We start from the raw sequence: 10,726 nt of genomic DNA, 5'->3' as shown, positions 1-10,726 counted from the left end.
TAAACCCCTTCAACTCATCCAGAACGCCGCAGCCCGTCTGGTGTTCAACCTTCCCAAGTTCTCTCACGTCACCCCGCTCCTCCGTTCTCTCCACTGGCTTCCAGTTGAAGCTCGCATCCGCTACAAGACCATGGTGCTTGCCTACGGAGCTGTGAGGGAACGGCACCTCAGTACCTCCAGGCTCTGGATCAGGCCCTACACCCAAACAAGGGCACTGCGTTCATCCACCTCCTGGCCTGCTCAGCCTCCCTACCACTGAGGAAGTACAGCTCCCGCTCAGCCCAGTCAAAACTGTTCGCTGCCCTGGCCCCCCAATGGTGGAACAAACTCCCTCACGACGCCAGGACAGCGGAGTCAATCACCACCTTCCGGAGACACCTGAAACCCCACCTCTTTAAGGAATACCTAGGATAGGTTAAGTAATCCCTCTCACCCCACCCCCCCTAAGTTTTAGATGCACTATTGTTAAGTGACTGTCCCACTGGATGTCATAAGGTGAATGCACCAATTTGTAAGTCGCTCTGGATAAGAGCGTCTGCTAAATGACTTAAATGTAATGTAAATGTAATGTAAATGGTCTGGCCTGCTTATCCCTGGTCTGGCCTGCTTAACCCTGGCCCAGTCCTGCCCCTCGTAGGGGACCATAAGGGACAGCCACTGTTGGCCTGCTTAACCCTGGCCCAGTCTCCAGATCTCAAACCCATAGAAAATCTTTGGAGGGAGTTGAAAGTCCGTGTTGCCCAGCAACAGCCCCAAAACATCACTGCTCTAGAGGAGATCTGCATGGAGGAATGGACCAAAATACCAGAAAGAGTGTGTAAAAACCTTGTGAAGACTTACAGAAAACGTTTGACATCTGTCATTGCCAACAAAGGGTATATAACAAAGTATTGAGATAAACTTTTGTTATTGACCAAATATTTATTTTCCACCATAATTTGCAAATAAATTCATTAAAAATCCTACAATGTGATTTTCTGGATTTTTTTTCTCATTTTGTCTGTCATAGTTGAAGTGTACCTATGATGAAAATTACAGGCCTCTCTCATCTTTTTAAGTGGGAGAACTTGCACAATTGGTGGCCGACTAAATACTTTTTTGCCCCATTGTATATAGGGAAGGAACCAAAGGGATTGACATATATAGGGAAGGAACCAAAGGAAGTGACATATATAGAGTAGGAACCAAAGCGAGTGACATATATAGGGAAGGTAATCAGGGAGGTGATGAAGTCCAGGTGAGTCTGATGACGCGCAGGTGCACGTAACGATGGTGACAGGTGCGCGTAACGATGGTGACAGGTGCGCGCCGTAACGAGCAGCCTGATGACCTAGAGGCTGGAGAGGGGAGCACGTGTGACAAAGACGATATTTTGGTTTTCTGCTCTGCTCTGCTCTGCTCTGTGTGTGTAGGTATGTGTGTGTGTGTGTGTGTGTGTGTGTGTGTGTGTGTGTGTGTGTGTGTGTGTGTGTGTGTGTGTGTGTGTGTGTGTGTGTGTGTGTGTGTGTGTGTGTGTGTGTGTGCGTGCGTGCGTGCGTGCGTGCGTGCGTGCGTGCGTGCGTGCGTGCGTGCGTGCGTGCGTGCCTGTGTCTGTGTCTGTGTCTGTGTGTGTGTGTGTGTGTGTGTGTGTGTGTGTGTGTGTGTGTGTGTGTGTGTGTGTGTGTGTGTGTGTGTGTGTGCGTGCGTGTGCGTGCGTGCGTGTGCGTGTGTGCGTGTGTGTGTGTGTGTGTCATTAGGAAGTGCATCAGCAGTCAGGAGGGCAACAATTTGGGGATGCAGGAAACACAGCTATCTCACAGTTGACTGTGAGATAGATTTAGTCTTCCTAGCTTAGTGGAGGAAGTGTCACAGAGAACAATTAGCCACGACCATAGCTGTGTATTTTGATCAGGGTTGTATAGCTATAGGGTTGCCACCTTTCTCACTGCCAAATGAGGGTCAAAAGGTGGTGCCAATGCAGGGTGCCACGGCGGTGAGGGCACCATGTTGTGTGAATGAATATACAGTTGTGTGTTCTAATTCAATTGGAAAGGCAAAACATTTGTTTATATTCCCATAGCTTTACTAAAACTGTATCACTATGTAAACTTATGTGAATAAACCGCAAAAAATGTATGATCAAAGAAATCACAATTTGGACCTTTATACAGATAAAAAAAAACATTTGAATGCAGAAGAGGAAAAGAGAGTCACTCACCTACTATTCCCATTCAGGCAGTCCTTTGTCCCTTTGCATAGCCATAGCTCCTCAGTGCTACCTCAGTGCTCCTCAGTGCTACCTCAGTGCTACCTCAGTGCTCCTCAGTGCTACCTCAGTGCTACCTCAGTGCTACCTCAGTGCTCCTCAGTGCTACCTCAGTGCTACCTCAGTGCTACCTCAGTGCTCCTCAGTGCTACCTCAGTGCTACCTCAGTGCTCCTCAGTGCTACCTCAGTGCTACCTCAGTGCTCCTCAGTGCTACCTCAGTGCTACCTCAGTGCTACCTCAGTGCTACCTCAGTGCTCAGTGCTACCTCAGTGCTCAGTGCTACCTCAGTGCTCCTCAGTGCTACCTCAGTGCTACCTCAGTGCTCCTCAGTGCTACCTCAGTGCTACCTCAGTGCTACCTCAGTGCTACCTCAGTGCTCAGTGCTACCTCAGTGCTACCTCAGTGCTACCTCAGTGCTACCTCAGTGCTCAGTGCTACCTCAGTGCTCAGTGCTACCTCAGTGCTACCTCAGTGCTCCTCAGTGCTACCTCAGTGCTACCTCAGTGCTACCTCAGTGCTACCTCAGTGCTCCTCAGTGCTCCTCAGTGCTCTCAACCAGCAGAGAAAATAGCTCTGAGCCGTCTGCATGGTCCTAAACTGCATTTGCCTTTTAATGGGGATTGGAATGATTTTAGTATTTTAAATGATCGGTGTTGAGCTAGGGTATGGCGACGGACATCCTCTGCCATACCTAGGGTTGCCAACTGTCCCGTATTAGCCGGGATGTCCCTTATTTTGAGCTAAATTGGTTTACATTACATTACATTTACATTTAAGTCATTTAGCAGACGCTCTTATCCAGAGCGACTTACAAATTGGTGCATTCACCTTATGACATCCAGTGGAACAGTCACTTTACAATAGTGCATCTAAAACTTAAGGGGGGGGGGGGGTGAGAGGGATTACCATACGGGACCTCCCTTGTCTCGTATATTCATCCAATCGCAGTAGAGCGTTTATATGGGTAGGCAGGTTTACAAGTAGCAGGGGTTAACAGAAGATGGATTCAATTCAAGATGGTTGTGGTTTTGATGAACCCTCAAAATACCCAGCGATGGAAAAAATAACCAATTGTCCTACATGGGTAAAAGTATAGATACCTTAACAGAAAGTTACTCAAGAAAAAGTGAAAGTCACCCAGTAAAACAACTACTTGAGTAAAGGTCTAAAAGTATTTGGTTTTAAATATGCTTAAGTACCAAAAGTAAAAATCCTTATATTATTTAAATCAAAATATATTTGTCACCTACTAGAACAGGTGTAGACGTTACCGTGAAATGCTTACTGATAGACCCTTAAAACCAACCATGCAGTTTTTCATGAAGAAAAAACACAGGTAATAACATATTTACTAAATTAACTAAAGTAACACAATAACAATAACGAGGCTACAGTATATACAGGGGGTACAGGTACCGAGTCAATGTGCCGGAGTACAGGTACCGAGTCAATGTGCCGGGGTACAGGTAACGAGTCAATGTGCCGGGGTTCAGGTACCGAGTCAATGTGCCGGGGTACAGGTACCGGTACCGAGTCAATGTGCCGGGGTTCAGGTACAGAGTCAATGTGCCGGGGTTCAGGTACCGAGTCAATGTGCCGGGGTACAGGTACCGAGTCAATGTGCCGGAGTACAGGTACCGAGTCAATGTGCCGGGGTTCAGCTACCGAGTCAATGTGCCGGGGTTCAGGTACCGAGTCAATGTGCCGGGGTACAGGTACCGGTACCGAGTCAATGTGCCGGGGTTCAGGTACAGAGTCAATGTGCCGGGGTTCAGGTACCGAGTCAATGTGCCGGGGTACAGGTAGAGTCAATGTGCCAGGGTACAGGTAGAGTCAATGTGCCGGGGTTCAGGTACCGAGTCAATGTGCCGGGGTTCAGCTACCGAGTCAATGTGCCGGGGTTCAGGTACCGAGTCAATGTGGGGGGGTTCAGGTACCGAGTCAATGTGCCGGGGTTCAGGTACCGAGTCAATGTGCCGGGGTTCAGGTACCGAGTCAATGTGCCGGGGGGGTTCAGGTACCGAGTCAATGTGCCGGGTTTCAGGTACCGAGTCAATGTGCCGGGGTTCAGGTACCGAGTCAATGTGCCGGGGTTCAGGTACCGAGTCAATGCGCCGGGGTACAGGTACCGAGTCAATGCGCCGGGGTTCAGGTACCGAGTCAATGTGCCGGGGTACAGGTACCGGTACCGAGTCAATGTGCCGGGGTTCAGGTACAGAGTCAATGTGCCGGGGTTCAGGTACCGAGTCAATGTGCCGGGGTACAGGTACCGAGTCAATGTGCCGGAGTACAGGTACCGAGTCAATGTGCCGGGGTTCAGCTACCGAGTCAATGTGCCGGGGTTCAGGTACCGAGTCAATGTGCCGGGGTACAGGTACCGGTACCGAGTCAATGTGCCGGGGTTCAGGTACAGAGTCAATGTGCCGGGGTTCAGGTACCGAGTCAATGTGCCGGGGTACAGGTAGAAATAATGCCGGGGTTCAGGTACCGAGTCACTGTGCCGGGGTTCAGCTACCGAGTCAATGTGCTCGGGGTTCAGGTACCGAGTCACTGTGGGGGGTTCAGGTACCGGAATAATGTGCCGGGGTTCAGGTACCGAGTCAGCAAAGGCTGCCTAGTGTACCAGTCAATGTGCCGGGGGGTTCAGGTACCGAGGTCAATGTGCCGGGTTTCAGGTACCGAGTCAATGTGCCGGGGTTCAGGTACCGAGTCAATGTGCCGGGGTTCAGGTACCGAGTCAATGCACCGGGGTACAGGTACCGAGTCAATGCGCCGGGGTTCAGGTACCGAGTCAATGTGCCGGGGTACAGGTACCGAGTCAATGTGCCGGGTTACAGGTACCGAGTCAATGCGCCGGGGTTCAGGTACCGAGTCAATGTGCCGGGGTACAGGTACCGAGGTAATGTGCCGGGTTACAGGTACCGAGGTAATGTGCCGGGGTTCAGGTACCGAGTCAATGTGCCGGGGTTCAGGTACCGAGTCAATGTGCCGGGGTTCAGGTAGAGTCAATGTGCCGGGGTTCAGGTAGAGTCAATGTGCCGGGGTTCAGGTAGAGTCAATGTGCCGGGGTTCAGGTAGAGTCAATGTGCCGGGGTTCAGGTAGAGTCAATGTGCCGGGGTTCAGGTAGAGTCAATGTGCCGGGGTTCAGGTAGAGTCAATGTGCCGGGGTTCAGGTAGAGTCAATGTGCCGGGGTTCAGGTAGAGTCAATGTGCAAGGTAGAGTCAATGTGCCGGGGTTCAGGTAGAGCTGATATGAACATGGACTAAAGGGGCAGACAGCAGCATTTTCTTGTTATTAAAATGTATTGATAGCCAGGGCCACACTCCCAACACTATTTATCAAAAGATGCATTTGTGTTAAGTGAGTTTGCCAGAGGCAGTAGGGGTGACCAGGGATGTTCTCTTGATAAGTGTGTGAATTAGACCATTTTCCTGTCCTGCTAAACATTCTAAATGTAACGAGTACTTTTGGTTGTCAGGGAAAATGTATGGAGTAAAAAAGTATGATATTTTCTTTAGGAGTGTAGTGAAGTAAAAGTTGTCAAAAAATGTAAAAGTAAAGTATAGATACCCTAAAAAAACGACTTAAGTAGTACTTTAAAGTATTATTTACTTAAGTACTTTACACCACTGCAAAATTCCATTCCATGAATGAGTCAACGTATGGAATCAGTCTGCTGATGAACACTGGTCCGCATCCTCATTGACTTCTACTTGTTTGTGTCAGACCTACTGTAGGCCGATGAATAGACAGGAATTGAATAGATGAATGAATGAATAGAATCACGAATTGTGATTCAAGGATCAGGATTTTCCATATTACAGGCTATGAATGCCAGGCTATTACTCGTATTAATTAAGAAGGGTACTTAGCTTTAGTCATCTGGGTCAATAAAGAGGATATAATCACCTGATTAAAAACAGATTTATTCAAATATAAACCTATAAATATAAACAATTACAATCTGCATTAAAAAACAAAATGAAATACATATTATTTAAATACTCTTCACATAGTCGGTGATTTCCTTTCTTATTAACAGAATGACAGAAGAACTCATTCATCTGTACCGCTTACATTCGTCAACGAATGAGAAAATTACTTTATATTCACAGAGAATCACATGGAATCAACTTTAAATCATTCATATGGAATCACATGGAATCAACTTTAAATCATTCACAGGGAATCACATGGAATCAACTTTAAATCATTCATATGGAATCACATGGAATCAACTTTAAATCATTCATATGGAATCAAAGAGAATCAAGTTCAAAGAATTCACAGGGAATCAACTTTAAATCATTCATATGGATTCACATGGAATCAACTTTAAATCATTCATATGGAATCACATGGAATCAACTTTAAATCATTCATATGGAATCAAAGAGAATCAAGTTCAAATAATTCACAGGGAATCAACTTTAAATCATTCATATGGAATCACATGGAATCAACTTTAAATCATTCACAGGGAATCACATGGAATCAAAATGAAATCATTCATATGGAATCACATGGAATCAAAATTAAATCATTCATATGGAATCAAAGAGAATCAAGTTCAAATAATTCACAGGGAATCAACTTTAAATCATTCATATGGAATCACATGAATCAACTTTAAATCATTCACAGGGAATCACAGGGAATCACATGGAATCAAAATTAAATCATTCACAGGGAATCACATGGAATCAAAATGAAATCATTCACAGGGAATCACTCTAATCAAACTTAAATCATTCATATGGAATCATTCACAGGATATCAGATACTCTTCCATACCTCTCCTCCCCTCTCTTTCATCCCTCCACCCCCCATCTCTTTCCCTCCCTGGCTCCCACCTCTTCACCCCTCTAGCTCCCACCTCTTCATCCCTCTAGCTCCCCACCTCTTCATCCCTCTAGCTCCCCACCTCTTCATCCCTCTAGCTCCCCACCTCTTCATCCCTCTAGCTCCCCACCTCTTCATCCCTCTAGCTCCCCACCTCTTCATCCCTCTAGCTCCCCACCTCTTCATCCCTCTAGCTCCCCACCTCTTCATCACTCTAGCTCCCCACCTCTTCATCCCTCTGGCTCCCCACCTCTTCATCCCTCTAGCTCCCCACCTCTTCATCACTCTAGCTCCCCACCTCTTCATCACTCTAGCTCCCCACCTCTTCATCACTCTAGCTCCCCACCTCTTCATCACTCTAGCTCCCCACCTCTTCATCACTCTAGCTCCCCACCTCTTCATCACTCTAGCTCCCCACCTCTTCATCACTCTAGCTCCCCACCTCTTCATCACTCTAGCTCCCCACCTCTTGCTCTCCCTTCCTTACCCCTCTTGTGACTCCAAGCCACAGCTGGACAGCTACATAGAGGACAGGCGTGTGTGTTTGTGTGTGTGTGTGTGTGTGTGGCCATTAGTCCCCAGGGAGGGTAGTCCAGAGAGCCCAGTATATTCCACTGGCCCAAGCGAATCTCTGAGGTCACAGTAATCAGATAAGGAACATGCTTAAGAACACCGGCTATGCCCCAAATGGTAGCCGATAAGGCCCTAGTCAAAAGTAGTGCACTATGTAGGGAATAGGGTTCCATAGGGCCCTAGTCAAAAGTAGTGCACTATGTAGGGAATAGGGTTCCATAGGGCCCTAGTCAAAAGTAGTGCACTATGTAGGGAATAGGGTTCCATAGGGCCCTAGTCAAAAGTAGTACACTATGTAGGGAATAGGGTTCCATTGGGCCCTAGTCAAAAGTAGTGCACTATGTAGGGAATAGGGTTCCATTTGGGAAGTAGATATATTTACCCCTGCTCTTTCTCACTGTTGGGGCCTGTAGGTTGTTTTCCCTGTGGAGGTCAAGCCAAGTGTTTCCATTGTGACATCACATTCAGCCAGCGCATAGGCTTATCCCATTGGACGAGAACGTTTCCTAAAAATCTAAATGGCTGAATTATAATACATCCTGTTCCTGTTCCGATTGTCCTCCTTTCCCGTTCTCAGTGTTCCATTCTCAATGGTCTTTGTTTAAACCTTGTTCCTGAGAACTTTAGTCCATTTCCATTCTAATCAGCAACATCTCCACTACATTGTCCTTCAAGGCATGTGTTATACAGTACAATCATTTGTTCTTATTCTTGTCCATGTCCTTGGAAACGTATTGCAAACTTTTTTACGTCTTTAGTGGCACATGGCTCATTCCTAGTCACAGAACCAAACGTCTCTGTTTTCCTCATACATAATGCTCAGTGTGTTTGTTGCTGTGTCCCTTCTGGGCACCCTTACTGTGTGTGTGTTGTGTTGCTCTCCCTGAAGAGTGTGATGTCCTCATAGTCCCCATATAGTTCAGATAACTGGGGAGCAGGTCACCATCAGGGTCCATCCCTGCTCCCGACACCAGGTCCAGATAACTCTCTGGGCTTTGTGTAGCTGTTCTCCCCCAGGTCCAGATAACTCTCTCTGGGCTTGGTGTAGCTGGCCTCCCCCAGGTCCAGATATCTCTCTCTGGGCTTGGTGTAGCTGGCCTCCCCCAGGTCCAGATATCTCTCTGGGCTTGGTGTAGCTGGCCTCCCCCAGGTCCAGATATCTCTGGGCTTGGTGTAGCTGGCCTCCCCAGGTCCAGATATCTCTCTCTGGGCTTGGTGTAGCTGGCCTCCCCAGGTCCAGATATCTCCCTTGGTGTAGCTGGCCTCCCCAGGTCCAGATAACTCTCTTTGGGCTTGGTGTAGCTGGCCTCCCCAGGTCCAGATAACTCCTCTGGGCTTGGTGTAGCTGGCCTCCCCCAGGTCCAGATAACTCTCTCTGGGCTTGGTGTAGCTGGCCTCCCCAGGTCCAGATATCTCTCTGGGCTTGGTGTAGCTGGCCTCCCCAGGTCCAGATAACTCTCTCTGGGCTTGGTGTAGCTGGCCTCCCCCAGGTCCAGATAACTCTCTCTGGGCTTGGTGTAGCTGGCCTCCCCCAGGTCCAGATATCTCTCTCTGGGCTTGGTGTAGCTGGCCTCCCCCCAGGTCCAGATATCTGTCTCTGGGCTTGGTGTAGCTGGCCTCCCCCAGGTCCAGATAACTCTCTCTGGGCTTGGTGTAGCTGTTCTCCCCCAGGTCCAGATAACTCTCTCTGGGCTTGGTGTAGCTGGCCTCCCCCAGGTCCAGATAACTCTCTCTGGGCTTGGTGTAGCTGGCCTCCCCCAGGTCCAGATAACTCTCTCTGGGCTTGGTGTAGCTGGCCTCCCTCATGGGTAAATGCAGATGGCCCTTCTCCTGGTAAGGCGAAGCTTGCTGCATCTCCATCTCCAGGCTTTGAGCACCAGGCTGGACTCATACCACAGCTATGCCAGGAAAGGTGTACTGCTCCTGGGCATAGCGCTTCTCCAGGTGATGGGTGATGGCCAGCTGGAGGAGGTGGAGAAGCTCTACCAGGTTGAGAAGGAGAGACTCCAGCGATGGTCTGGGTGTAGATGGTGAAGATGGTCTTCTCCGTGGGTCTGGAGATGAAGCAGTCCACCGTGTGAGGACAGGGGTCGCGGACACACTCGAACCGGGCCGGGATCACGAAGCCATAGAGGTACCATAGTCCGACAATGAAGCCGACCTCCAGGAGGACCTTGAGGAGGATGCTGGCGGCGGGGCACAGAGGAGACGGCCCTTCAGCTTAGAGCCTCTGGGAGAGCTTTCACCACCTTTCTCCCTCCTTTCTCCTCCACTAGTTCTTCTATCTCATCCCGCATTCTCACCTCCCTCTTCTTCTCTCCATTCTTCTTTACTCCTCCCCTCTCTTGTCCCTCACAACCACTCTCCTCCGACCTCTTCTTCTCCCTCCTCGTCTTCCTCCTCGTTCTTCTCCTTCGCAGCCCTCATGGCCACATACCCAAAATAGAAAATAGTCGGTGGAAACAAAAATCACCTGGAGCACAAAATAGCGGTAATGTGATATGGGGAAAGCTTTGTCGTAACACACAGCGGTGTACATCCAGGTTGCTTGGTATTACAGACGAAGCTGTTCTGTCTGTCGTCCCAGGCTGACTCTGCGGCGGTGCCCAGGACCAGCATGCGGAACAGGAAGAGGACAGTGAGCCAGACACGGCCCACCCCGGTGCTATACTCCTGCCCCTCCTCCAACAGCTGCTCCAGGAAGGACCAGTCAGCTCTGGACATCCTCTGTCACCTGCAGGGGGAGACAGGTGAACTCATGTTAACGGGTTAGCACGTAAACACATTGAAATACACACATACCGGTATGAGATGTAAGTGTCCATGCACAGACGTTCGCTTTTCTAGCTCTCTCTCTCACTCACACACACACACACGCACACGCACACACACACGCACACACACACGCACACGCACACACACAACACAGAACACACACACACACACAGAACACAGAACACACACACTTTCTATGACACAATGGTGAAACATCTGTGAATACATGCTGGGAAATTGTGTGTTAATACATTATTATGTTAATACATGAATATGTTTCTACATTA

At 48.7% G+C, this 10,726-nt stretch overlaps 1 pseudogene; it reads right to left on the bottom strand.

The window, feature by feature from the left end:
• Positions 1-8,609: 8,609 nt before the first annotated feature.
• LOC124029252 lies at positions 8,610-10,394 on the bottom strand (annotated as a pseudogene).
• Positions 10,395-10,726: the final 332 nt, after the last annotated feature.

This window comes from Oncorhynchus gorbuscha, unplaced genomic scaffold (genome assembly GCF_021184085.1).
Source record: "Oncorhynchus gorbuscha isolate QuinsamMale2020 ecotype Even-year unplaced genomic scaffold, OgorEven_v1.0 Un_scaffold_5909, whole genome shotgun sequence".
Classification (NCBI taxonomy): Eukaryota; Metazoa; Chordata; class Actinopteri; order Salmoniformes; family Salmonidae; genus Oncorhynchus; species Oncorhynchus gorbuscha.
This window is presented reverse-complemented; position numbering and strand designations above follow the sequence as displayed.